At 39.3% G+C, this 27,317-nt stretch overlaps 1 protein-coding gene and 1 long non-coding RNA gene across 2 annotated transcripts in view; one reads left to right on the top strand and one right to left on the bottom strand.

The window, feature by feature from the left end:
* The window catches only part of LOC308193884, a 38,499-nt gene extending 16,945 nt beyond the window's left edge, over nucleotides 1-21,554 (bottom strand). The window contains exon 1 of the long non-coding RNA XR_013950024.1: nucleotides 771-21,554. This is a non-coding gene — a long non-coding RNA (uncharacterized lncRNA). The remainder of the gene's footprint in view (nucleotides 1-770) is intronic.
* Nucleotides 1-27,317, top strand: part of PPP2R2C (protein phosphatase 2 regulatory subunit Bgamma) — a 186,444-nt gene that overhangs the window by 52,938 nt on the left and 106,189 nt on the right.

The following is a 27,317-nucleotide window of genomic DNA, read 5'->3' as shown; positions in this document are numbered from 1 at the left end:
CGTCTATTCAAATTTCTGTCCTTCAGTGGCGCTTGTACCTTCTCAGATGACGTGCCCTCTGCAGCCAACAGTTCCGACTTCCCTGAACAGGAACTGAAAGTCCAAGGAACCTGCTTGTGTGTACAGTTCAAATAATTTTGTTTTGATATATGCGATAGCAACTGCACTTAATTTAAACACAAGCACTGAAGAACAAGCTTTATTTTATAATACAAGCACATAGTCTTTCTCTTCGGTTTCTTTTCGTATTCCTGAGTTTACAGATTTCAGCATGGCTTTTCCCAGAAGATTGGCTAATACAAGGAATGAAAAGAGCATCTCTAAGAAAATGGAAAAACCTGCAGACATTCCCTTTGTCCAGCTTTCCTTTCCAGTGCAGTGAAGCCACTGAGCTTGTTTTCTGGCCCTCATTTTTTTTTTCCCATACTTTGTATTTTGTCTTTTTTCTACAAAATGGGCAAAAATGAGAAGATACAGCACAGTTACTTTACCTTACTTTTTCCTAACGGCTGCATGGTCTCTGAGCATTTCATTTTCGTGGACAGGTATTTGGCAATTTCCGTAACGTTTGCCCAGGCTGACAGTGACCGACTGTTGCTTTTGCTGCATACGACAGTATCGACTAGCACAGGATCGGGGCCTCCCGTCAGCGTGCAATACGTGTCGATGCAAACCCGTTTAAGCAGCTCCAAGTTTTTTTTTTCCCCCCGCATCCCCTCCCTTAAATTCTTCGGTGCCCGTCTTAGCAGCAGAAGAGCTAAAATAATTACCTGCAGTCTCATTTTTCACTTTCCTACATGCAGATCCTGCGCGGTTGGGCAGCGAGAGGCCGACGGGGAGGGGCCTGCTCTGATGCAGCACAGGCATATGACAGCAGCAGCAGCAGCAGCAGCAGGCACAGACCTTCTCCAGGCGGCTTTTGCTGCAGTACGCTGATTGCCACTTCAGAGCATCCGGCAGGAGCCCCAGCAGCAGGCGCTTGGAGGAGACTCTGCGTGGGCACTTGTTTAAGGAGTACCTGACTAAACAATTGGGTTATTCTTTAACTGCGGGAGAAGTGCCTGTATTCCCTTCACGCAAGCTCCCTACTGGCTTTCTGCATTCTTAATTCATTGGAGCCGTTTCTCCCTCCGCCTTCCTCCCGTTACTTCTTTTTTTTTTTTATTTCTTGTTTTTTATTTATTTTTTTTGATCGTTATTCACCCCCCAAATCTGTGCTGCATCACTGGCTCTCATTATGCTGTGCTCAGTAGCCCAGTGCGTTCTCCGCCTCTGCTAGGCAGTGGCAGCATGGATGGTGCTCTTGTGACGACCTCTGCTGATGCTATCAGTCCACTGCGGATAGGCATGCTGAGTAATCCTGCTGTAAATGGGCGAGGACACGGACACACGAAAAATTAACCACAGCTTTCTTCGAGACCACAACTATGTGACTGAAGGTAACAGAAATACTGTCATTATTCTCTTCTTGCATTGCATATTCTCTGCCGGGAATGCACTGTCATGTTTGGAGATGTAGGCTGCTCCTGCTTTTTTTTTTTTTTCTTTCTTTTTTCTAAGCAGACTTTCAAGGCGTTTTTCTGTGTGATGTAACACCAGGATCTGTTTGAATCTGCTCAATCCCAAAGGCATTCTGTCGTGCTATGGTGATATATGAAACTATATGGGCTAAGGAAGGTCTTGCATTGTGCTGAGTTTGTGCTAGTGAGGTGTGCAGCACCTGGCATTGAATGCACAGGAGCTGCAGTGTGACAGACTGGAAGCAGCTGATTACTTGAATAAGATGAAAGATTTGAGAGCACTGCAGTAAAAGAAATAATCTGAAAAGTTAACTGTTCGTTGGTGTAATAAAGGTTATGCATCTCATTTTGGTAATTGTAGCCTGAGCATCACAGACATTGCTGAGTTGATTGTTCCCTTGAGAACCGTATAAATTTAGAAGGGATGTGTATGCATAATCTTTTGAAATGCTGCTGCCTTCTTTCCACCCTCTGTGCATGTGCAAGGGATGAGAGAAAAGAAAATGTACCCTCATTTTAAGTCGTTCAATGGCTGCTGGTTTATTACATAAAAAAAAGATTTTTCCGGCAGGTGACACACATTAAATGCTGAGAGCTTTTACCTTGAGACAAGCGAAATGGTTGGGTCGGGTACAGATCCTGTTTTCCATGCCAAAAAGTTGGTTTAAGAGCAGGCCATTTTGAGATGGATCGATTGCACAGGAGAAATGTGTTTGTAGGTGCTTGACTTGGCAAATGGATTTGCGTGTGCTGAGTTTTAACACCACTTTCCAGCAGCAGAATCAGTACTTCAATGTAGGCTTATATAATATGAGCATACTTAACATCGGGGTCACCCAGCACTACTTGAGGCTCAGTCTCCAGATTGTGTCGTCATTTGATCAGCGCTCAGCCACTCGATACTCCCATGCTGCAGCCCAAAACGCGATCAGCTGGTGCCCTCGGTTATTGGTGATTTGCATTTTTTTAGAACGTGGAGAAGAGCAGGGTGGTTTCGCCAGAGCCGGAACACAAAGCAGATTTTTCAGAAGAAAAATAGAGAAAGCTGTGTACTGTAACTGTGTTACCCTGTCTGGTGTAATTGTTTGATAATCTTGCCTCCAGGACATCCTTTGCACTCTGGTTCTGTGCATTTTTTTTATTTGCTTTCAGTTTTTGGTTGATGCTTTTTGTCTGAATGATGCTTTGTGTTTTGAGATGTTGTCATCTGTGAGAACATTTGAAGAAACTTTGTCTTCTATTTATTACATTTATAAACTTACACCTTTGCTTCTGCAAAATGCACTGTGTAATTACTGCAGTGTACTTGCTACATGTTGAGATTCAGATGTATATTTAATGTGCGTGTGAGGCTATGTGAGAATTTGGACTTTCAAGTCTGTCAGTTTTGTAACTGAGAAAAAGAATCCCTTGTGGATTTTGCAAATCAGTCTTCTCCTTTGTATGCTTGGGGCGTTTTAAAGATTAGATGGCGATTTTCAGTATTTTTGGGCACGCTCCTGACTGAAGTGTGAGATTTTCTCACTTTCTATCCTCACTTGATGTTTGGATCAGAAGGGCTGGATGTTCTTCCATGCTTGCACGTGGAGTGGCTTGTCTGAAATGGGTCAAAATATACCTTGGATGTCAATGTCATCCTGTATTTTCTCAGGGATCAGGAGTTATTGCAAAATATGTTGATTTTGAGGTAGACGATGTGTAGGAAACTGTCAATAGCAAAGGTTATTAAAATAGTGTCAGTTCTTCAGCTCTGACTAGTGCCATGTTTCTTGGGAGTGCTCAGCTGGCCAGCTGTAATAAAATTCTTCACGTTTATTATACCTGAGATTGTTACACCTTTTAAAACAGCAGGAAAGTCATGAGGGAATGGATTTATTTGTGCAATTTTTCCAGGGATGACTTCAGGTATTCAGCTCAGAGGACTATCACAAATTTGAATTTCTCGTTGATACACTTTGTTTAAAATGCTTAATGAATATGGAAGTTAAACTGGTGCTTAAAATGTGCTTTGTTCCTTCTTTTTTTATATTAATTTAAAGATTTGTCTCCATGAAACAGCCATTAACACTTCTCATCTGCAAAGGCCTGAAGTCCTTTCACAGCCCTTGCATTTTTCCTATAATATGTTAGTACTTTGTGTATGACAGCAATGTACATCTAGAAACACAGCAATGCCACACGGCAGGCAGTAATGCATTATTTTCTTATATCAGAAAATAATTTTATTTGGACCAAACCCAAGTCTGTCTTTTTTTTTTCTAGCTTTTGTAATCCACTGTTGAAAACAAATAAATACTTTACATTTTACCAAATGCAGTAGAAAAGTTACTGATTTCTTGTTCTCTGTGAATAATTACAATGTTCTCTTTTGCTTTCAGAGTTTAAGATCTTGGTAAGGGTTGTCTTCTATCCCTGCTGCTCCATGCAGCAGACTAAATTTACTAGCAGAAGGAGGTGTTTCTGACCTTTATATGCACTTCTTTCCTGGCTGTTCCCTGAGGAGAGTAAAGCCAGCAACAATCAAGAAGATGTGGGTTAACTAGAGTATTGCTTCATTTCTTCTCTTCTTTTTACTTCATTGATCTAAAAAAAAAAAAAAAAAAAAAACAAAAAACAAACAAAAAAAAAACAGAAAAAGAAAAAGCCATAGGTGCAATATGAATGCACAGGGTGTAGGACAGCTGTGAGCCGAGTCTGATTTGTGATGCTCTCGCTCGTGGCCCTAGCATGTTCCTACTGGACTGCTTGCTGGAGCAGAGGGGAATTTAATCTCTTTGGTATGCAAGGCATTATTTTGTAACATTGGGGTTATGTACCAAACCTGGGGTTACGTACCAACTTACCTTGACTATTGGAACTTGAATTGTTTTCTCAGTCTCAAAAGTTTCTTGATTTGATTGATGGTGTGTGACCGTTGCACTGTTTCTGGCAATAGGCATTACAGCCATTGACAGCAGTGAGTACCTGGACCTGTTTCTCCTGTTACATGTGCATATCAGCAAAAAAAATAATGGACTTTAACTAAGCAGGACCTGAATCATTTTGTCATTGTAAGTCTTAAAAGTATGCTACAGCTGCACGATGGAAAAAAGGCAGTTTGGTTTCAGCAGCACTATGCAGTAGCTTTTTCAATGATCGCTCTCAAGAGTGGTTTTTGAGGGAACTGCTTTAATTGGAGTTGTTAGCGTGGTGAAAACAAGAAAGAACTGGTGAGACATAAAGAGAGAGGGAGGACAGACCCGAGGCCTACAAAATGTGACCTGTGAGAAGAGATTGAACTTGTCGATGTAAAGATAGTGTAACACTGGGATATATCGCCTAGGGAGCTTGTGGAGTTTCTGTCACTGGCAGTCTTTGCAAGCAGGTTACGTGGGTGTGTGTAAGAAGTGACATCGAGCTAGCTGATCCTCCCGGGGGGCAAAGGATGAGCTCGATGGCCTCCGAGGTCTGTTGAGCTCGTGATTCATTGCCGAGCTCTGCTTTAGCTTTGTTGCCTCTTTCACCCCAGCTGCCCAGGAGGTGTGGTGTTAGTAAAAATCCTTCCAAGCAACAGTGAAGAGCAGGGAGGTACAGTGAAACATGGCAAGGGAGATGGGCTGGATGGGAGACATGCAAGCTTTGCTTGCAGGCAGTCTGCTAGGGAAGATGGCGAGAAAATAGTGGACAGTGAGTTGGGGGCTGGTGTAAAGGAGGGAAAGTGATTGAGTGCTTTTGGGGACAGTGAGCACCCTTCAGTCTGAGGGTTGCCTTGGCATTATTACCTTCGCTTAAGATTAACAGTAAAATCAACAGGATTACTGACATGCTTTGCTGGCTCGGGACCTTGGGACCAGCCACCCAGGATCTGATTCAGAACCGTGAGTTGTGTGGTACGCTCACTGTACTCCGGGCAGAGGGAGGAAGTTTGGGAAATGGCGGTGCTGCTCCCTTGAGCAATTAGTTATACTGCTGATTCAGCTACTCTGTATTTTCCAGGTATAATGATTGGCAGATAAATAAGGAACAAAATTCACCATCCTTACGAAACAGTGTTAATGAGCGTGGTTAATGTCCATGAACCCAAATTTATCTGGAGAAATGCTTCTCTGGTGGCAAAGGCACTCTGCAGGTTGTATGCAGACATGTCTAACGTACCAATTCACCCCTGCCTTTTCATGGATCGTCCCTATTTTGAGAAAAATTAAAAAGTTGCTTGTCCTCTCTGTTTCTGGAGAGAGCCAGGTTTCTGCCTTGGTCTATGCCTCCAAGTGCCAGCAAAGCTGGTGAAGATGCACAGGTGCAGTGGGGCAGAAGCTGACCTTCAGTATCTAGTCATTTATGTGGTCAAATGGTGCAGATTGGTTCCATATGGCTTAACTTCTATTATAAAGTTAATCATGTTAATGGTGTATTAACCCCCCTCAAATGTGATATTTGAAAAATAATGAGAATTACTAGTGCAGTGTAAAACATATTGAAACATAACCATGTAAAACGTTTATTATAGAGAGTTTTTTGGTAATGATTTTAAAGGAAAAATCCTCTGTGGATAATGAAAACAGATTTAGGGGTCTTTTTTCCACTTAACCAGAGAAGTTAGTATCTCTGCTCTTCATTAATCAAAGTTAAGGGAAACTATCCATTCTCGTATGCTAAGAAGACATTTATTTATGAACGTGCCTTTCATAAACATCTCAAATGTAATTTGAATAAGAGCTGACTACTTGGGAATATTGGATGAATGTAGAGAACAGGTAGTGCTCTACTGGCTCAGGCTCCCATCGGTCTAGTCGGTTCACTTATTTCTGAGAATGGCTGGGAACAGGCTTATGGAGAAAACTGAAAGGGGTAACTCCTCCTGCCTTAACCTCCAGAAATTCAAGATTTATATTGTAAATATTGATAGGTTTTATAATCTTTTTAAAAAACTCATTTAGAAAGTTTTACAACAGCCCTAGAAATAATCGCTCATTCTTATTCCAGTCAGTTGTGTTATTTATTTTTTTCCTCAAGTCAGATATGAACAGGGGTAAACTTGTTAAAGCATAACTTTGCCCTTTGGTAAACGGAACATAATTTACGTCTTTTTGTGCAGGATTCAGTTCTTCTTTTATTTGGAACACAACTCAGGTGAATGTTTTGGGTAGCCTTGAAGACTTGGATTAAAAAAGTTTATTCCATCCACGTGGCATGCTGACTTTGTAATCTTTATTCGTGCGGTTTACCTGGGACAAGCAAAGGAGGCAGAGCTGGTGCACCGTCCCATGCTGAAGCCTGAACCATTTGCTCACCTGCTCCAGCCTGCAGCTGGATGTGTGCCTCAGCATGTAGGAAACCCAACTCGGTGCTTTCCAAAGTCAGGGACGTTAAGGCTGCATCCAGTATGAGCAAAATGGGGGTAGCAGTTTGTTCAGGCAAGCCACCCTCAACCTGCATTTAGCTGCTTAATCTGCCAGATCTGCAGGGGTAGGATTAGGATGGTTTGGACTCTAGACTGGGAGTTTGGAGTTTCTTAATCTGTTTCTGGGAGGAAGGGGGCTGCTAGAGCATCCTAGGAGAGCACTTCACGCCTCTGTGCTGCAGGACACGCTTACAAGGCATGGAGTTAATTCGCTCTGGAGCTGTGTTTAATGTCAGGCCTCCAAATGACAATTATTCACTGGTGTCGCGTGTACCTTGTAAAACGTTACCAGATGTGACTAAGGGGGGTGGCAGATCTTTCCCCTTGCAAAGCCATAAATCTCTAATGTGCTGGTTTTGGTGGGTTTCCCTCAGGGATCGATGGCCACTTTAGCTCTCTGCATGCATACATAGCCAATAGATGGTCTCCCACTCAATAAATAAATAAAAACAATATGTAGTTGCTGTGTAAAGTTAGAGGTCCTGGGGAAGTGAAGGAGCTGTATTAACAAAAGAAAAGCATCTGGGCTAGTGGCGATGTGCTGAGCAAGCTAGGTGCTGAGCCGCCTCCACAGCAGTGAACAGAGAGGCGCAGAAGAGGCTGCGGGCACCAGCCAAGGGTGTTCATCAGCTGCTCAGATTCAGGTGCCAACAGGTGTCTGATGGCACAAAAGGTGGTTGTTTTCAACAATTTAGGCTACATGCAGTTTATTCATAAGCACTTATGTTATATAAAGAAATATAGATTAGAACCATATTAGAAATAGAAATGTTTATAGTGTATTTAACCATATAGCTACTATATATAATATATTTAACTACACAGAAACCTTGGAAACTGAAGTTCAGGAGGTCAACAGTACTCTGTATGAAAAAGATGAAATGCAGCATTACACGTGGATTTATGCAAGACCTCTCCTCTATCTGTGCCGGATTTCTTCCTAATTGAATCTGACAATTCAAAAGCATTGAATAATGTAAAACTAAACAACACAGTGCAGGTAGAGTAAGTGTCATCATTCACTGCAGGAACAGTTTATTTAGCATATGCATCGTTACGGAAAGAAAACTACCTTGCTATATATTTTGTTTTCTACGTAGACCGCAGACATTTCAACATTGTACCATATATTTAAACAGTGAGTTTAGAGAATAATAGATGTGGTTCTTACATCAGTTTAAAATGTGAAACACGATACACTAACACTGAATATTTTATAATAGTAAAAGAACTGAGTATCTTTTATTACAGCCATAAAAAGGTAATCAATCATTACTGCTTATGTTGTGTTGATACTTGGATCTTTGAGACTTCTTTATTATTACAGTTTATTTCTCTAATATTTGCGCAGTTTATAAGGTGGATACCTTACCAAGACTTTGAATAGAGGAGTATATGTTAAGAGAAGACAAGGTTGATCTTGGCTAAAAAACTGGCTAGTGTAGTTGTTTTGACTGGGGAACGGATGGTAGAGTAGGTAATTATCTCAGAGAATTAGGGGAAGTTAGTATGGGAATTTTTGTTTTTAAACAAGAAATGATTTTAAATGTACTTCTAGCCATACTAAGGCACTTTCTTGATCAACCATTTCTGTAGTCCCCAGGCTGAACAAGCCTTTAGCAATGAATGTGGCCTGTATTATTGATTCCTGGCAAAAGTTCCCCAATTTGTTACCAATAGGAATACAGGAAACCCTCGCAAAGCAGCATTATATGTGGTAAGAGAGTTCATTTTCTCAGGATTTTTCCTGTTGATGAACTATTGGACCTCTTAATTTTGTTTCTTAAATGCAAATGAGAACAGACTGTATTTGGCTTGTGCAAATGCAGGTAATAAAAATATACATCAAGAGACTCTATTTCTAATAAATCCTTCAGCACAACATGTCACATAGTTCAGTAGCTTTTGTGAATTTTTAATATGATGGGATTTGCAATCTGTATCATTAAGTATAGCAGTGCTTTGCATTGCGTACTTATTTATTTGTAAAATAATGATGGAAACATCTATGTGTAATACAGTCGCATTTGTGTGTGTTTTAATTAAGAGCACAGTACGGAAGTAAGAAAAGGACCGAGAATTGTTTTATGATCCTGTAGTTCTAGTTCAGCTCAATTCTGAATAGAACATAATTAATTGTCACCTTAATTCTTCCAGCATGTAGTGGTTTTGTTGTTTATGTGTCCCAGGCATTGCAAGTAGTTGATGATTGTGCAAAGTAAGACCATTTATACAAGGCTGAGGTTAATGCTGCCTGCCGTTGTGTTGGTTGCAGTAAAGACAGCCATACTATCTTCTGTCTGTCGGGCCAGTTTCTAGTCAAAAATGAAGATCATCAGAGTTCAGTTTTATTTCTTTAACGAAAAAAAAGAAAGGAAAAAAGAAAAAAGAAAAGAAATTGTTCATCTCCTATTTCTTCTTAGTAGATTCATATTCTTTATCCATAATCTAAGATGTTAAAGGTTTATTTCAAACAGAGTAAAAATAGTTCTCAAACAGTGAGCCGGTCTGCAGATTTTAATAATTTAATTCTAAACTTTTATCCAATCAGTAAAACCTCATGTTCTATTAAACTTGGAAGGTTTCCATGTATGGTAGAAGTTGGCACAAGGTCTTTAATAAAGCCTTTCCAGGGCTCTCATAGTTAGAGCTGTAAATCAGGCTACTTATGTCCTTATTTCATAAATAATTTCTGATGTAATATGTTCATTTCTCTATTGCGATATAATAAAAAGAAAAATTCAACTAATAAAAATAATTAGGAAATAAAATTCAGCAAAGAGGCCCAGCAGAGTGACCAGTGCAGAGCATAACAGGCTGCCAAAGTAACACACAAGACTCTTGTCACGCTACATGTTAACTTTGGCACTGCTCCATTAGATATCTTCCATTTCTGCATGCAGATATAATAACCAGTACTAGAGGAAGTTAGCTGTGGATCCTGCATTCATCTTAGGAATGGAACATCTAGGTCAAGTATATCCTCTTTAATCAGCAGTGCATCTCAAAGCAGAATTCTCACGTATGTAGTGTTTTTGAAATAGGTAGCTGTGAATTATTATGGATCTTAAAGAAATTCCTGGGGCATCTGATGCTAAGAATAGAGGTAATCATTTGGATGGTGGTGCTTTCCACTGCGCAGAGGCATGTATTGCAGGCTAAAATCAGCACCCTGTCCCCAAGCACCTGACAAAATACAACTTCATTACTCTGCCAGACGGCCTTTCTTTTCAAGTAAACAAACTTGGAATTTGGCCTGTAGTTTAGCATTAGGCATTTGTAATTTCTGATAATTAACTGACAAATATGTGACTGCTAGAGATCAGGATAGTGTGTAGTGCTTGACCTGCAGATCTTGATTACACACACTTTTTTTTTCTAGATTGTTGCATTGTTGTTTGGGAAAGACGTGGCTAAATATGATTTATTTGGTTGTTTATTTATCCTATTTAACCGGTCTTCAGGAAAGTGTGATTGTGGTAGGACCCTCATAAGGTATAAATCTGCTCCACAGTTCTGGGTAGCCAATACCCAAGAATACCCAGCATTATGAAGCATGATTTTGTACATGTGGTGTGCACTCATGTAGGTGTTATATTCAGAAGTCCTGTGGATGACTGCTAGTACATGCTGTCTGGTGTGTCTTCATTCCTGCCAGCTGCTATGCTTGACATGGGAAACCAGACGCATTAGTATGATTGCTTACAAGATTCAGCATTGGGAGATGGGACAGTAAAAGCTTATATGTAGGGCACTGCATGTCTTTCACGTCCCTTGTGATTTACAGGCTATTTCGGTCTATGTACATCAGTGTTTGCTGAACTGGGAAGTGAGACTTGCTTTGTTTGGAACGAAGCTTTCTTTATACAGTGGGTATAAGAAGCAGTGTCCTTGCATTTCTGCTCTTCCCCTGTGGTAATGATGAGCTACAGATTTGCTGAAAAAGTGGATTACCTGAACACGGATTTTACTTTTCATGATTAGGTATGCACTTAATTGTTGTGCATGTCTGTGCTTCCCCTTGCATTTCAGAAAATGGGTCATGTGCAGTAGAGGCATTTTGTGACATGTGAATGTTATAAAGTTGTTAAGTGAAAAATAGATAATAATAAGTTGCACCTCTAAGCAGCAATGATATTGCAAATTGACCAATTGTATTACACTTTTTAAAATTGACGAGCTGCAAGGATTTACACTACACGCAGGTGAAGGTTTTCCTTAAATTTTGAAGTGTCTTGCAGAAATGAAAGCAGAATATGATTTATCCAGAGTATAAACAATTGGTTAATTGTTGCATTATCTTCCCCAGATTTTTGGTTAGGTTGAAATAATGAGCATGTTTCTTTTACGTTTTCACACTTTCAGATAAATTTCAAGGTGTTTTACATTTGTGGTTTGGTATGAAACTGCTCGTGGATGCAGTTTTTGGAGGCAAATTGTTTGTTCTCCAGGGAAAGCTGTAGTACATGCTGCTCACCTTTCTTACTCTGCCTTGGAAACTGCTGATACAGCCTCCCCTGTGGCCAGGGGAGTGTCAGGAGACAGGAGTGAAAGAGGCACTGGTTAGCCCACCAACCTGAGTCCAGCAACTTCAGAAAACCACAGAATGGCTGAGATGATCTGGAGGTGATCCTGTCCAACTCCTGCTCAAGCAGGGCCACCTGCAGCAGGTTACCCAGGACCACATCCAGGTGGCTTTTGAAGGTGTCTAGAGAGGGAGGTTCCACAACCTCTCTGGTTGTGCCAGCAAACTTGGCCAGTTTTTAAATTTCTCCCTTGCTAGAGAGAAGGAAACACCATGCCTGCCTTCTGGGAGCAAAGGTTGCTGTGACCAGTGCTGACTTGTGCAGGGACAAGGTTGCTGTCTGGCATCATCCTATCATTGCTCTGTGTTCACTGTTAAATGTGCATCCACAGCATCGGTGTTTCAGACAGTGTTGTAAGGACTGAAAAGGTGTAAACTGGTGATGCTTACTGTAATAATTCATCAAAACCACCTTTTTATGAGGCTTTTGTAATATTTGTGAACAGTAGAAGGAAAGGGGGAAATATGAGCTACAAGTATATTGGAAAAATTATGGTTTTCCTTTATGTACCTGGGTAATGGTAGTAGTCATGTTAAATCTGATAGTGGGAAGCTGTAATGCTTCTGCTCTATTAATAAATACTAACAAAGATGATTGCCAACATGGAGCTTGTTTGCACAGGGATTCATTTCTGATTGTTAAGTGTAAGTATATTTAGACAGAAAACGATTTTTGTTCCTGAAAGCCAAGGAGTTGGTGTAAATTGGAGGAATTAGCGATTCAGACCCCACAGAGCAAACATCAGCCTGGTTATTACAGATGGATGGGACTTGATAGATGGAGTTATATTGAGGTTAGCACAGGAAGCTCTTCCTTTGTTTCACATTTTAATGACCAAATTCAATCTGTATGGTTGGCATATTATTGTTAACAATTGAATTTACGTAGTTTTCTTTAAAAAAAAAAAAAAAACAAAAAAAAAACAGTTTGGCCAAGATTCCTTTCCTGAAATGTTGCAAATATTTCCAAGCTCTTTGTGTTCCTCTTGCTAAGTCATCTCTGCTCCAGAAATCTCTATTCGTAAATTTGTTTGTGCATGAGTGTATACATTTGTGGATCTTCATTGTTCAAGACAGTAATGCATCCAATAACTTCAAACACTTTTGAAGTATTAAGACTAAATAGAAAAAGTTATCTGAATTTTCCAAGGTTTAAAGTGTAAATTTCTGTGTTAAAAATGCTCTTAGTTTGAGAGCTAACTCTGACAAATTTAACTGTCTTTTAAATCTGATTTTTTTCTAGAGTATTCATCTTTTGGCCATTTCTAAACTCTTTCATTCTGCAGCTTGACAGATTTAAAATAAATTAAGAGAAAATACTAATTTTGTAGTTTTACATTCTTTGAAAGATCTACATCTTATGTTAATGGGGTCAGTATTTGAATTACCAACTTGGTAGCAAAGGATGTCTGGAACATATGCTCTACCACAATAATCACATCCAAATAACTGAATTTGAAGGATGAGTAAAGGAAGTTACTGTGGTATGTTTTCAAAACTGGGCAATGGAAGTATTCATTTTCTTTGCCTTTTGCAGTTTTGCGATGCACTCTAGAAATTGTGACTCCAAAATTGGAGTTGTTATTGTGTAAGTGAATCCCCATAGGAGCTGCAAGAGAAGATGTGCCAGATAAACACTGGTAACACGTGCATATGAAATGTATAAAAGGTAGGTAGGTAAGATTTGACTCCATGTGACAAAATGAGATCCCTAAACATTTTGGCAAGGACCTGCTGTCATGGGTGGAACCTGGCACTGTGGAGCACATTTCCAGCACTCCTGAGTACTGTTGTTTCCAATAAAAATAGTAGCTCCACCAGCTGCCTTGTCCTTCTTGGACCAGGCATTTGGGGAAGTCTTGTTTTTTAGCCTATAAGTGGTGGTTCTTATGAATTTGTATAGTCTTTCGTATAGTTTTTCTTTTTTTTTTTTCTTTGTTCTGTAGTCACTGAGAAACCTGCTGGAGTACAGGAAGATTTTCTCTAAGTGTTTCCATTTTATTTTTCAAAAGCAGTTTTTACTGATGGGAGGATGCTCAGAGTTTATTGACAGTGCTATTGTAGCACATAGGGCAGAAACAGAGAGCAGGCAAAGCGCCTATTCATCCTAATAGCTTTTAAAAGCAATAATCCAACAGTTCCCTGAAGCTTTTATCCAATTCAGAATTCCCAGAGCACCTCATTTCAGCTCTGGGGCTACACAGATCATATCCACGGATGGTCCATTTCTTCTTTTGAAGCTAGCCACTTAAAAAAACTATCCGCTTTTGATGTTTTGTTTTAGTAAAATGACTGCTTGTTCAGGGCCCAGCTCTGCGGTTACGCGAGGACTCTCACTGAAGACCTGCTCTGGCCTCCCCTGCTGTCTGTGGCCTTTGTATGAAAGGTGAGGGGAAAAAAATGATTTTGAAAGTTTTATGAGCTTGGTTCAGAGAGGAGAGGCATGCTGCATCGCAGACAAACCAAACGCAGAGTAAAGACTAAAAGAGAAATGCTTTGGCCGTGCGGTGAATACCTGGACGGGCATGCAGGCCCTGGCTGGGCTCCCCTCCTGCAGCGTCACTGAGGTGCCAAATATGCCAGCCTCGGGGTGCACCCAGAGCTGCTGCTCCTGGCCCCTTGACAGCATTGGAAACATGACAATCACATTTTGTTTACCCTTTATACTTGTTCTAGGACCGAGTCTTTAATAATGTTACAAATACCCATTGATGAGCTCAGCGCTACCATGGCTGGCCTTTTAGAAGTAACCAAGCCTACCAGAGTCTTCAGCTGTTTTAAAGCTGTCCAGCTCTCTCTGTGCCCCATGTCATCTTTCCAATTTTCTTTCTTCTGTCACTTGTTCCTAGTTGAGGTGAAAATCTTCCTACCTCTGATTTTGGAAAGTTTCAGTTTGCCATCACAACTACTCATGCCTGTATCATATATTTACCACAATAAATGCGATGTAATAAATGAGGTCTAGTTTCTCTGTATTTAATGTTTTAACTCACAGGTAGCTGGAGTTTTCCTGAACCTCCATCTCAGCTCCAGTAACATATGACACTTGAAGAGGAGGAAGAACAGCATGCTGATCGATTCTTGGAGTTCAAAATTAGGGCAGAATCTAAAATGCGTCTCTTTGACTAGATGTCTCACATGTGGTCAAGACTGTGGAAATTACACAAGACAGTATGGACATTTTGGGACTAAATATTTCAGAAGAATAACTTAATTTTTCCCCTGGTTCGTGCAGACTTCTGCCCAAACAACAGATACTTTCTTAAACTTAATGGTCTGCCTTGAAGTAGCCTTTCATGTGTTTCTGGTATGTGTCTTCATGCTGCTAAAGTTCCTTTGATCTATTTTTGGCCAGTATCCAGACCATCTTTTAATTCCTTTTGTGAAATTTCTGTATCAGCTTTAATTCCTGCCAGAAGGTAACTGTTCCATGTCTGTTCCAGCAGGGCCCCAAAGCTTTAAATTCTCAACATGTCTCTTCCTGGAAATAATACTCCCTGCTCAGACTCTAGGAGAAGTCGGGAATATGTAGATCCTGGCAATGTTGGGGAAAAAAAATAAGCAGACAGAAATACAGGCATTCCTTCCTTGACTACAGTTGTTCTCTTTCCATTTGCCACTTTTTTGATTGTAGTGATGCTTGGCTTCTATCTGCAGTACTTGCTAGGCTTCAAGCTACAGAACTCTTAATTAAAAAGGAAAAAAAAAAAGAAAATCAGAACGGTAGCTCATTTGGCACTCTGTTGGCTATTCTTTCTGCTCTCTGTATTTACATCCATTGAATCGTGTGAGAGCAAGACCCTGGATCGCACCCCTGTGCCATTCTTCCATTCTTTTTTGTCATTAAATGGCACAGAAATGACTCAAAGTCATCTTGGCCTTGGAGGAGTTCATTAGTCTGTACGTGAACCTCATGTGCAAGGGAGGCTCTCCGAAATTTTAAGAGCCCCTCCTCCTTCACCATTCTGCTGAAAAGATATTTTTGACTTTGGAAGGTCTGGTGGGCTCCCCGGGTGAAGTCCCAGCTAAGTAGGGTAGTTACAACGTGCTTGTCTGAGCAGCGGGGTCAGGATTTTACCCTGATATCGTGAGGGAAAGGCTAGTGGTGGGTCCTTTTTTAAGTTTACCACTCATTATCAAAAGAAGACATAGAATTGGAAGTGACTGGAAGTAATGAAAATTGCTTGAAGAATTTTATTTTTAATTAAATTGTATTTTTTTCTACTCTGATGGTTTTTGTTTTTTTGTTTGTTTCTTAATGGAAACACTATATTCATTTTTGTTAGGAAACAGATCTGTGTTTCCTTCAAGCAACAACAATCCTGGCAGGTTGTTACAGCCTTTTTGTACTTGTGACTTGGTATCCAATGAGTCTATTTAGAACCTGCCGTTGGCTCTGGCGACACTAGATCACGGTGCATAGCTGTACTGTATGTACATATTGTAAGTCCATAAAAATGTCTGTATATAGAAGCACATAGTTTTGTCTTTTGAGAGTCCTTGCTTTAATCTCTACCTCTATTTTTTTTAATTACTTTGAACACTCATGTACTTTTGCTTTCAGTACTACATTTTATGTGTAGTGGATGTATAGTGTATAACACTTGATGATGCAACAGTATTTTTTTTAGAGATTTTATCTGACTCAGTGTGAGAACAGTTAAAGTAATTGCTTGTGAAAAAGCATTATATATATATTAATTTAATGTACTATTAAAATTATCCTGTTCCATACTGTGACCTTAATACTGTCTCTGCAAGTTTCTTTGGAGCTTAGTGTGCACAAATTTTTAATAACCTGAACCCATTTCCTTTTCTTTGACTTTTTTTCCTCTTCCTTGTGTATGATCTATCCCTTCTGCTTATTGTTTTCAGTTATATATTCTCATAGCTTTGCTTGAAGCAAAGCTACTGTCCAGATTTTCTCTTTGAGATAATGTTGCTTCAGGCTACTTTTTAACTTTCTGAAATGCAAAGTAATTGTAATTCAGATTTTAATTGTATGTCTTTTTCTTCTTTTCAAGTATATACTGCCTGGACACATCATCAGTTTGTTATTTAAAAGGCTGATAAATGTGTCTAAGTTGTACTAATTTATGTGGCAATAAAATTCAAATTAATGCTAACCAGAAGATCTCTTAATAGGTGAGGAGCACAAAAGGTATAATTAAATCTCTGAAAAAAATTACAGGATATTTCATGAATGTCAGTAACATAGCTTCAGCCCTTAAATAAATGTCTTCGTTACACATGTTTTTCAGGGTTATCTGTATCAGAAGTTTAAGAAACGTACATGTCTTACTAAAATAGTAGTTCTTCCCCTTGATCTGCAGCTTATTCTGGTACTTTTGGGTTTGTGCAGATTTATTAGATTCCTATTGTCCCCCTAGGTTATGCTTTTACGGTTTCCAAAAAAAACTGTTATGGTAGTAGCAAAATGACACTTTTTGTGTGTGCAGAACAAGTGGGCAAATCCTCAACCTGGAGCATCCCTGTAGGTGATGATCCCTGGTGGGAGCATTCCAGAGAGCTTTTGTTGGTTGAGGCAATAATCTCAAAAATGAACAGACTGTTAAGGAATAGGTGATGGCTGAACAATTATAACAGATGCATTGTTGGGGAAAAATAAAAATAATCACGTGCCAGATGTAGGATTAGTCACTTCAATCAATCAATTTAACAAGCGGTGGTTACCTTTAGCATAACCTGGTTCAGTCACTTGTGGCAGTGCATCAGGTCTTGTGGTCAAATCCAGCAAGCTGTAGGGAAGAAATAAGTCACCTGTTCTAGCTCTGGGTCTCTGAAGCACATTTTTTGGTGCAAACGTCATGTCTTTGTGCATTTTGGGGGTTGTTAGTGACGCAGAGTGGGGCACGGTCATCCAGCCCTTTGAAACAGCCATTTGTTTGCTTAGGCGTCTTTCTATAGATTCTCACTGTGCTGTGGTTACTCAGAACTTGTTAGTTTCCCTTTAAAATCTCAGACAAGCAAGGAGCAGAGGCTTAGCAAAGGAATCTTGTAAAAATTACCTATTTTTCCACAGAACACCAGGGAGTTTAATGTCTTGAAAACATGAGTAGGGAGTGACCTGCGACCACTCTTCTGCTGGCTACATTCCAGCTTGTGGCTTGCTGATGTGAGCCTGCCATTGCCATATTCCACCTAGCATGCAGGGTGACCCCAGGGCCTTTCCAGCTGGGTTTCTGCACTGCTGGTCGCTCTCCAGCCTATCCTGACGTTCGGAGCTCTTCTGACCCCAGTGTAGAATTTTGCACTTCCCTTGCTGAACCTCATCAGATTTCTCAGGGTCCATCTAGATTCCTCACGGGTGCCATTTTTTTTTTTTTTTTTTGCAGCTGTAGAGCCATTTCTTGTTTTCCCTTGGTTTGTAACTGAGAGGTGAAGCAGGGAGTTTGTATTGCTAGTTATATCACAACATATGTTCATAGATTGGCAATGTCTTGCAGACTGAAGTGCACAGAGAATATACACTAAGTTTGGATGGCACCAAAGCGAATTTTCTGTATGTTTTTTCATGAATCACTATAAGGTTTTGGCTACCTCCAGCTGACAACATTATTTGAAATATGCCAAAGAGCCATAGACATGTTTGTTTGATGGAAGACTCGGTGATTTTTTTCTTAGTCAGAAAGATGACATTTTTATTTAATACCTCAAATAGCAACAGGGGGAATTGCATTTGGTGTGCAGTGCACTTCAAGTAAATCAATATTCTTTTTAGATTTTATTAAAAAAAAAACAACACAACTTCATAGGTTCTTAGCAAAGTCATAGCATATACGATATTGAAACTGTCATTACTTCTTTTTCTGCAGAGATTGTCCATTAAAGCTCAGGTACCAGCAACCTCAGTTTTGGATGCTGGAACATAAGGATGGGCTCCCTACCAGTGATGACTACTAATCTGATTCAGCTGTAGGTACAAACTGTCAGGCTCATTTTCCTTCAGCTGCCTTGTTGGCTTGTGAGACTTAAGTGGGACTTCAATTTGCAGCAGTCCTGTCCTTTCACGTTGTGCAGGAAACGAAAGAGGAAATGTTCAAGCACCTTCTGAATGTTGTCACTAGGTAAGGAATGGAGGTGAGGAATCCACTGTAGCAGCCATAGATGCATAAATATGTTCATCTAAAGATCTGCACAAAGGACCTCGCATCATTTCTTTTTTTCCAGTAATGAAGATTGAAAGGTAGGTTTTCTTCAGTTCTCAAATGAAGAAAAAAAAAGATAGAAAAAACTGTGATTTCCATAGGTCCCACAGGAAAATCTCTGGTAGATGTGAGCACCAGGTCCAGGAGCTATATTACAGTCCTTATGCACACAATAGATTCTACCCAATATTCCAACCAGAAGCAGAGGGAAAATTCCAGCTTGGGTAGGATAGCAGGATGTGAGTTCATCCTAAAAATAACACGTGATTTCTGTCATGAAAGAGCTTTCAGTTTTAATTGGACTAATCCCTGCAACATGCATCAGTCTCCAATGGAGAAATTGCTTTCTTTTCATTCCATGAACTACTTCCCCAGACACTTAAAATTGTCATACATTTAAGAATTATCCCATATGATTAAAGAGCCTCTTGAAGTGCTTGAGATACATAGATCAACATTGACTGCAGGGCAGGTCTAAGAACAATAGTTAAGTTGTGGGGAGAAAATCCAGAGGATTTAAGCAAAGGAATGGCTCTTTGAAGCATTTAACATACAAGGTGCTTGTTCTTGATTGCTTAAGGATCATTTTTGAAGCAAATGTAGGTTACCTTCAAATTATGAAATAATACTGCATTTGAGGTAGGATAAAGGCAGTAAAGGCTTTGGGGAAGGATGGATTATTAGAAACTACCCCCAAACATTTCAGAGTGTTTGAGTTCTTTTCTCTGGAGAGAAAATCATTGGTGATATCCATACATTGTTACTGGAATATGTAGATTATCCATGTATCATGGTCTTTTTTGGGCAGCTTTTTCGTGACTCTGAGAGAGGCTTAGGTCATGCGTGACATCTAAGGTCATCAGTGTTCCCCAGTGATGTTCTTTCTTTTGGATTCCCTTAGTATTTTTCACATGAAGAAAAGGAACAAGTTTACAAAAATTCCTGTTAGACGAATTGCTGTCTCATTTGTCCAGGGAACAAAACTATAATTTTACTCAAAGTACCTTTTCCCCATTTCCGATATTTTAACTAGTATAGGCAGAGCTGTGCTTGCCTAAATGTTTACCATTGTGGGCAATTCTTTGTGATCATAGTAATCGTATCTAGTTACAACATTTTATCACCTGTGTTAGAACTTCGGAAATATCAAGAATATAGTTCAGTGATGCGTATTTTGGTATACCTAAGTTTTAATAACAGCCTCGGCCAACACTGCCCATGAAGTACCAACCTGGAAGGTGAATGGAACACCCACCTGTAGTGCTCAGGACACAATCATTGTCCTGTGGTTTTGAGCCAACTGACTACGTCTAACCTTAACACTTAAACATTGGGTATATAAAATATGGCACTAACAATTGTTATTATTTTTCTTGGAGATACCTCATCCTGACCAGATTCTGCTTATAATCGTAGTCCATGGGCAGTCATAGTCAAAGGCAGTAGATAGTCAGAGATGAGCTGTTTTGTTGCTTGTTATGTTGGAAATCGGGAGCTTCATGAAGAAAGAACAATATAGAGTTTTACCAAATAAAGACATGAAAATGAAGAAAACATTCTGTTTGGTGTCTTTGTTCAGGAAGTGAGCAATATATAAATTTGTTTTGCGCAAATAAAAAAAAAAATCCTATTTATCTCTACGTTCACCCTTTAGCATACGCCTAGTGGAAAGATTGAATTTAAGTAATTGACACAATAAACGTTGATATATTTTTTTTTTTCTAGCAAAGCTTCTCTGTCATATTTTTATAATCATTTTCTTGGCTTGCTTCCCATGCTTTTCAGCAGCTCTGAAGCATATATAAAGTGCACATTTATGGGCTTTGTCTAGTCTTTCAATTCACTTACAAGATCAACATTGCTGTTGACCGAAGTTAAGCAAATGCAATGAAGGCTGATATGTTTCTAATTAATTATGGGAAATTGTGCCTGCCTGTGAACATCATTATGTATTGCACATTCCTACCAGAAAAAAAATGGTTGGTCTTAAGCTTCCACGCCTCTGTGTCTAAGCTTGATAGCATTTTCTCCAACAAAAAACATCATGGTACTACTGAAAGATACGCAGAGATCACTTTTGGAAGCAAACATACTTGTTTTAGTAAGGCTTCAGAGAATTGTTTTTGAAATTGTAAAACGAATTCATCACCACACTCAAAAGAATGATTTATTCATATACTTTGGATAGGTTTTTTTTTTTTGTCTCTTCTCTCTAATGGATTGCAGTTTGTTAGATACAAATCATTTGTATGTGTCTGGTGGCTGAAAAGTGCTGTCCAAGCTGGAAACCATGAAGATAGTGAAAGGTTTTCTCTCTCTCTTTTTTTTTTTTTTTCTTTCTGTAAAAGCTGTATTATTTAGGGCTGATTCTTGTGTTAACCCTATTTGGATTAATGTGGAATTAAATAAAATGCATCTCTGGAATGAATGGAACATGAAAAGGAAAAGAACTGCTTCTCTCTTATGGTAATGGTCTCTGTAAAGGAAACGTGAAGAGCAGAGTAAGAAACTTGCCATTTTGAAAGGGAGGGAGAGGGGAGAGAGTTACCAATGGCACATACTTGTTCAAGTCTGGGTTGTGAGATTAATTTAAACATGATTTTCTTATTTATTTTATTTTATTTAGGCTTTGTATCTAGTAAAGTTAATTCTTAATGGTCACATCCCAGCTTGCTGTATAGGTAACTGGCAAGAGCAACATCAACTCATGAACCAAAGAATCCAGCTTGCAGTCCAAGCAGACAAATGGAGCTCCACAGAAGATGTGAAAGTAACCCAAATGCATCAGTAGGAAATAGGGGTTCTTCACTACACCCCAAAATGTATTAGTTTCTCTTTTTCTTCACTTGTAATGTGGAAGGTGCTGGCTGACAGCCCTGGAAATTAAGTCCTCTATTTCTCCACAGGAGAGGTATAGCAAGGGCAGCAGCAATGCAAGCTTCCCCACACTGTCCTGCCAATGTTCCTCAACCCAGTTCTGAAGAGGTCACTTCTGGAGGTGAGTGGGTGGATGAGTCTCTGTCCACGCAGTTATTGCTGCCAGGCAGTGGTTCTTGCAGGACAGGCTGTTGGACGGAGACTGCCCCCGTGTCTTGAATGATCCACCAGTCTTTAACAGATAATCACTTCATGTATGGTAAAACAACGTGGGCTGGATTCATTGAGGTTGCATTATTCTGCTTGACTGCTGTCACATTTTGATATTTCTTTGTGGTTGGATGGCACCCTTATATTTTTTTCTTTTTGCACTGTTTTGTTTTCAGAGATTTTGTCAATGCTTTATGTACACGTCTATGAAGTAGCATGCGAATAACTGAATGCAGTCTGGTTGTAAATGTGATGCAGAAGAGCGGTTACTGATGTATGTAACCCCATGTATGCAAGAGGGGCTCTAGAGCACTAGACCAGGAGGCATGCTTTGAAATGCACCAAAAATTGATAAGAAAGTGAATGTTGGTTTCCAGTATCTAAATGAACTATTAGGTTTCTGTTGTAAAGCCATATCTTAACATTTTCTCTTTTCATAATTACTGTGTAATTTAGATATTAGCACCCATTAAGCTGGTAAACTAACACTTTTTAGATTATTTTGCAACTAATGAAATCTGTCTATCTAAAGTTAGACATGCAACGTCCTACGCTATATGAAAGTATTAGGTATGTGTTGCAGTTGCAGTGTAGTTGTAATCCAGACAGAAGATATGTGATAGATGATGCGAGAAATAATAAGACTGATAGGAGTTTTCAGAATAAAAATAATGGGTGCTTATATGCATGACGAATGAATTTTCATGTATGTTCCTGGATTTATTTAAGTGCTGCATACTTCAGACACTGTATTATTCTGTTTTCAGTCAAATTTAAATCTCTTAAATATACAAATGTAATACAGAAAATGGAAACAAAAGCTTAGCAAGGCTGTTCGGCTATGGTGAATCACTTGTGCAGCTTCAGATGTTTTGTGAAGGATTTGTAACAACTTCATTATCTTTTGTAGCTGAAGCCTGAAGGTCTGTTTAACTCTGCTTGTACGACTGTTTGTAAACAGGTAGGATAACAGGAGAGCATACTACAATTCAAATTTAGTATTAATACTGTTTCCACAAGATAGAAGTTAAGAAGTTAATTCATAAGAAGTTAATTTTCCTACCTAGGTAGGTTTCAGAGTATTATTCATTCCATGTACAGCTAAAGCAATTTCTGACTTTTTTTTTTTGTCATGGTGGCAAGTGATACAGGATTTGGTTCATAATCAAAATCAGTAGTAGCGTCCTGTTGCAAAGTAATTTATGACTGATCCATAAATTCAGTTTAAGTGAAAGAAGAGTTTCAGGATCCTTGTCATGACAATCAGTGGCATTAGGTAGTATAATATTAGGCATATTTGCTAATAAGTCAGCTTATTTAGTGTTTTTATGGTGCTAATAAATCACTGTGGAATTTATTATTCAGCTCTTTCAAATGCAGTGCAGATTGCAGTCTTCGCACTGTCACTGCCAAAGCCCTAGAGAGGCAGGCTGGCCTCCCACTCTCCTCTGTAGACCAAGTCCAAACCTACCACTAGGCCACACAGACCTTTGAAGATAGCTATACAACTTATTACCATTAAACCCTTTTTATAGTAGACTGTATTTTAAATTCAAGTACAAAAATACAGTTAAATCATTGGTACAAACACAAAGGTGTGGAAAAGGAGATTTTCTCACATTGCGTTTTATTCATACTGCATTTGTCTTTCTGTTTCTTCATGTGTTACCTTCAAATTCTAATTAATACAGAGCCTGATATTTGTATGCATTTACCCTGAATAATGGTGACGTAAAGGAGTGTGCTTGTAAAACATGGTATTAGCCAGAGCATAAATAAATAAGATAATCCTCATAGCCTTGATCCTGGAGTCCTCACCTGTATAAGCAATTCTGTTGACTCCAGTAGGACTGGTCACATGAGAAAAGGCATCAGCATTATGTTCATAGCTACAGAGTACTATTTCAAGAGCTTCAATTTTATCATCCTTTCTTTACCTCCAGTTATATCCTAATGATTTTACAGCCTTACTATGTCCAAGGACTGGGAGCAGAGCAACGTTAAACCAGTCCTTGGAGAACATATCTCAATGTCTTGACTGAACCACGATGAGTTGGCTTGAAGACTTCAGGTTCACTTCACAAACTCATTTTTCTCCCAGACCGTTAGATAGCAAGAGAGTTGGAGGGACATGCCTAGAATTTTGGGTCAAGTGTCAGAGGCAGAGGTTGCAAAGAAGGAATAAGTAATTCTTTAGGTTCGCATTGAATAATGTGTGGACTGTGAGTGGCCACAGGTGGGAAAACCTCTTGCTAAAACTTTGTTTTGTTTCTGTCTATGAAGATAATAGAGATCTGTATTATATGTCGATGATCTGGAATGGGCTTTGCATGTGCCTGATCTGCGGGAGGTGGCTGTAGGAAAGCATTTCCATAACAGGTTTGAAGCTGGTGTGGAGACATCAGGCAGTGTGTGGTCTTCTAGAAAGAGCTGTGTAATGTTAGATTGTTCAAAAGCAAGTGTTTATTTGGTGTACTTAGCAATGTTTCACTTGTCAGCATTGAACTTCTAAATATAAATGATTGAGACACAGCAGAAGGAAATTCCTTATAATCTCAACTTTATGTCACTGGAGTCCGTAAGAAAAAGGGAGACTAAAGAACCAAAGCTATTGGAATTGAAAGCTTATTACTCAGGTATCAGGCTGTGCAACTGGTTTCATTGATATACCATGTAGTTATCATGGGCTCTAAGCATGACATCATTTAGTATTACTGTGGTCACAGGAATGAATTTGTCACTTGTCTTCCCAGGTTTCAGGGAGGGTTAAGTTTGCACCCTCCATTTATTTCTAGGTTGGCAGTTTTAGTCCAGTCAAGTTCGTTGGTGACCCAATTTGTCAGATAGCACCCATATAAGAGTGTATTTGAAGAATGTTGATTTATATATTTATTTAGTTCATAGTAGTCTGCAGCGTTACTATGGCATTTGTAAGGGTTCAAGTGTTTGCACGCATGCAACTCATTGTAGGATCAACCGACACTGAATTCTCAAGGGCAGGAAATGCATTCTTGTGTCTGCACACCCTCATCCTGCCTGAGACTTTTGAATACTCTGTAATGCAGATAATATGGAAATACGTATTTGTAACATCCCTGCGCAAGGGGAGCAAAGGAGGTAACAATCCATCAAAACCCACAATAACTATTTAACCCATTTAATTATTTTCTTTTGAGCACCTGGGAAATTAAGACCTATCGAAATTGCTTTTGAGAATGTCACCTTTGTCTTGTAGCAGAGTATTTGAACTCAGACACTGAAGCAGAGACAAAATACTGCAAACACAGTATGAGATATGCAGGTAAAAATAAAAAGGTGATACAGAATGTGAATCTTCTTCCAGTGTCATCTTACTATAAACATACAGATACCTGTTTCATCCTCTGCACTCCATAAAAACCTAGCTTACAAATCAGAATTGGATTTTCATACAAGACAATATCGGATCAGCTGCAAAATCCAACGTCAAGTTGTTGCTTTTTTAAAAACCTTGTATTCCTTGGAAGACTAGTGAGAAGTAGCAACTCAAGAGTATCAAGGGTGAGTTTTTTAAAATTTCTTTCTGCTCTAGTATGCAGGTGTAGCAAATTCAAAGTTAACAGAATAAATTTTAAGACCCTGGAACTGTGAGATTTTCCAGGGCAAAGAGCAAGTTTGTTTGCTTTTGAATACTGTTTGCACTTTCTGATTTAGCGTCTTTAATAGATACTGTGCCAGGATGCTATGGACCTTTGTGGACATTCTTTTGCTTGGTCAAATGCTTTAGGCTCTCCTAGGAAGATGAGGCAAATTAGGAAATGTGCTCTTTTTTTTTGCAATACATAAGAATGTGCTTCAAGAAAAGGAAAACTTCAAACTTTTTTTTTTTAAAGGACAGGTTAATATTAATAGGTACTTTAATAAAAATTGAAGGATTGATTAAAATTTATCTGTAATGAAAAAAGAAATCCAAGTAAATTGTGAAGAAAGATGACCAAATTTGAGATGTGAGCTGGAATTTTAGGGCAAAGATGGCTGGAATTTCTGGAGTTCACTGTAGCATTGTCTACCAGTGCCAATCTGTGGATATTTCTGTGCAGTGCTGAATGACATAGTGACATTTGTATCGCTCTGTGGTTTGCCAAAGGGGGAAAAAAAAGGATTATTTTTCTAATTAAGTGGGAGAGAATGATACACTGTTTTCTAGCAATTTGTGACCAGGGCTGGGAGGACAAGGTACTGTTTGTTTTCTAGGATAGGAGCAGTTGAGAGAAATTGTGAACAAAACCATTGATTCTGGATACCAATTGCTGTTTGGAAAACTCCGCCATATTTCTGTCAGCAGCATCTACACCGGCCTTGTAATTTCATGGAGTCTCAGTGCTAGCTCGGTAAGGAGTTGCAGGCAGTAATCTTTCATAAAAGGAATGTCTTGGGAATAATTTGAAGGTCTGCTTTGGAGCATTTGATTCGAGATTGTGTGCTGTCGCCGTCCTGCCCAGTGGCTGCAGAAGGTACAGAGAATATGTTGTGTCCTGTGTACTTCTCCTGTCTTAGTTATACAGCTGGTGGTGTAGTGATTGTGCCAAGTACACTGTGAACTTGGTGACTCTACACAAGGTAAAAGAACCTGGAAGACAAATCGAGTTATGCCGTGCCTGGAAATAATAACATTTTTCAATCCACAGTGCTGCTGGTTGCACACCGGTGGGGATCATTATTTTCCAGTGTTTCCCTCATGGTGGTATTTTTCTTCCTTAGTATTTATACTGCCTTGCTTGTGCTGTTAGCTGAGTTATATATGGTCTGTGTGTTTATGGTCTGCTTGTAGATGAGGCTGTGTGTAGAGACCCATTCCCGTCATTGACATCTTTTCACAAGAACAGAAAATTAATGAGTAAAATGTTATTGTTTTAATGTTAGATACAGAGGAAGTCTTCCCTGTTTACAGGATCGGTTTTGTAGTATCAATGAACTGAGTTTATTCAGGTTAATTTTGAAGCTATGTGCAAATTTTGAAGCTTGCTGTTTCTGGCAGGTAGATAGAGAACTGCTTGGTAATGGGAGTGAAGGAATGGTTAGCATTACCAAAAAGAAATCACAGTAAAACAAAACAACAACAACAACAAAAAGAACACCTTCTCCCATGCTGGAAAATTTTGTAAACTGTGCCAGCTACCTGATAAATTTCTCCCCTGACTGAGGCTTCACAGTTTAGATTAGTTGTGGTGTTAGTTGTCAGTTTAGATTAGATGTCTTTTGTTGCAGACAATGCAGCAAAACAAGATCTCCAGTTCTCCACAATGCTGTACTTCATCTGGGCAATAAAGTAGGTCTTTTTCTTTTTCTTTTTTTCTCTTTTCTTTCCCTGAACCAAATAAACTTAAAATCTGAACTGAGCATTTGGAAATAGGGAAAAACAAACAAACACCACTGTTAGTGCTCATTTTCACAGGGTCCAGCGCTGTGCTTGAAGGCACAGAGATCTGTGGTATGAGAGCAAACATCTCACTGAAGTCAGTGTTAGTAATGTCGGTGAAGGCTTTTGGGCTATGTCCAAGACTGAGTGTGATCTAAATGTTAGGTGCCACTTGAAA

Source organism: Anser brachyrhynchus (genome assembly GCF_964034855.1).
Source record: "Anser brachyrhynchus genome assembly, chromosome: 4".
NCBI lineage: Eukaryota > Metazoa > Chordata > Aves > Anseriformes > Anatidae > Anser > Anser brachyrhynchus.
This window is presented reverse-complemented; position numbering and strand designations above follow the sequence as displayed.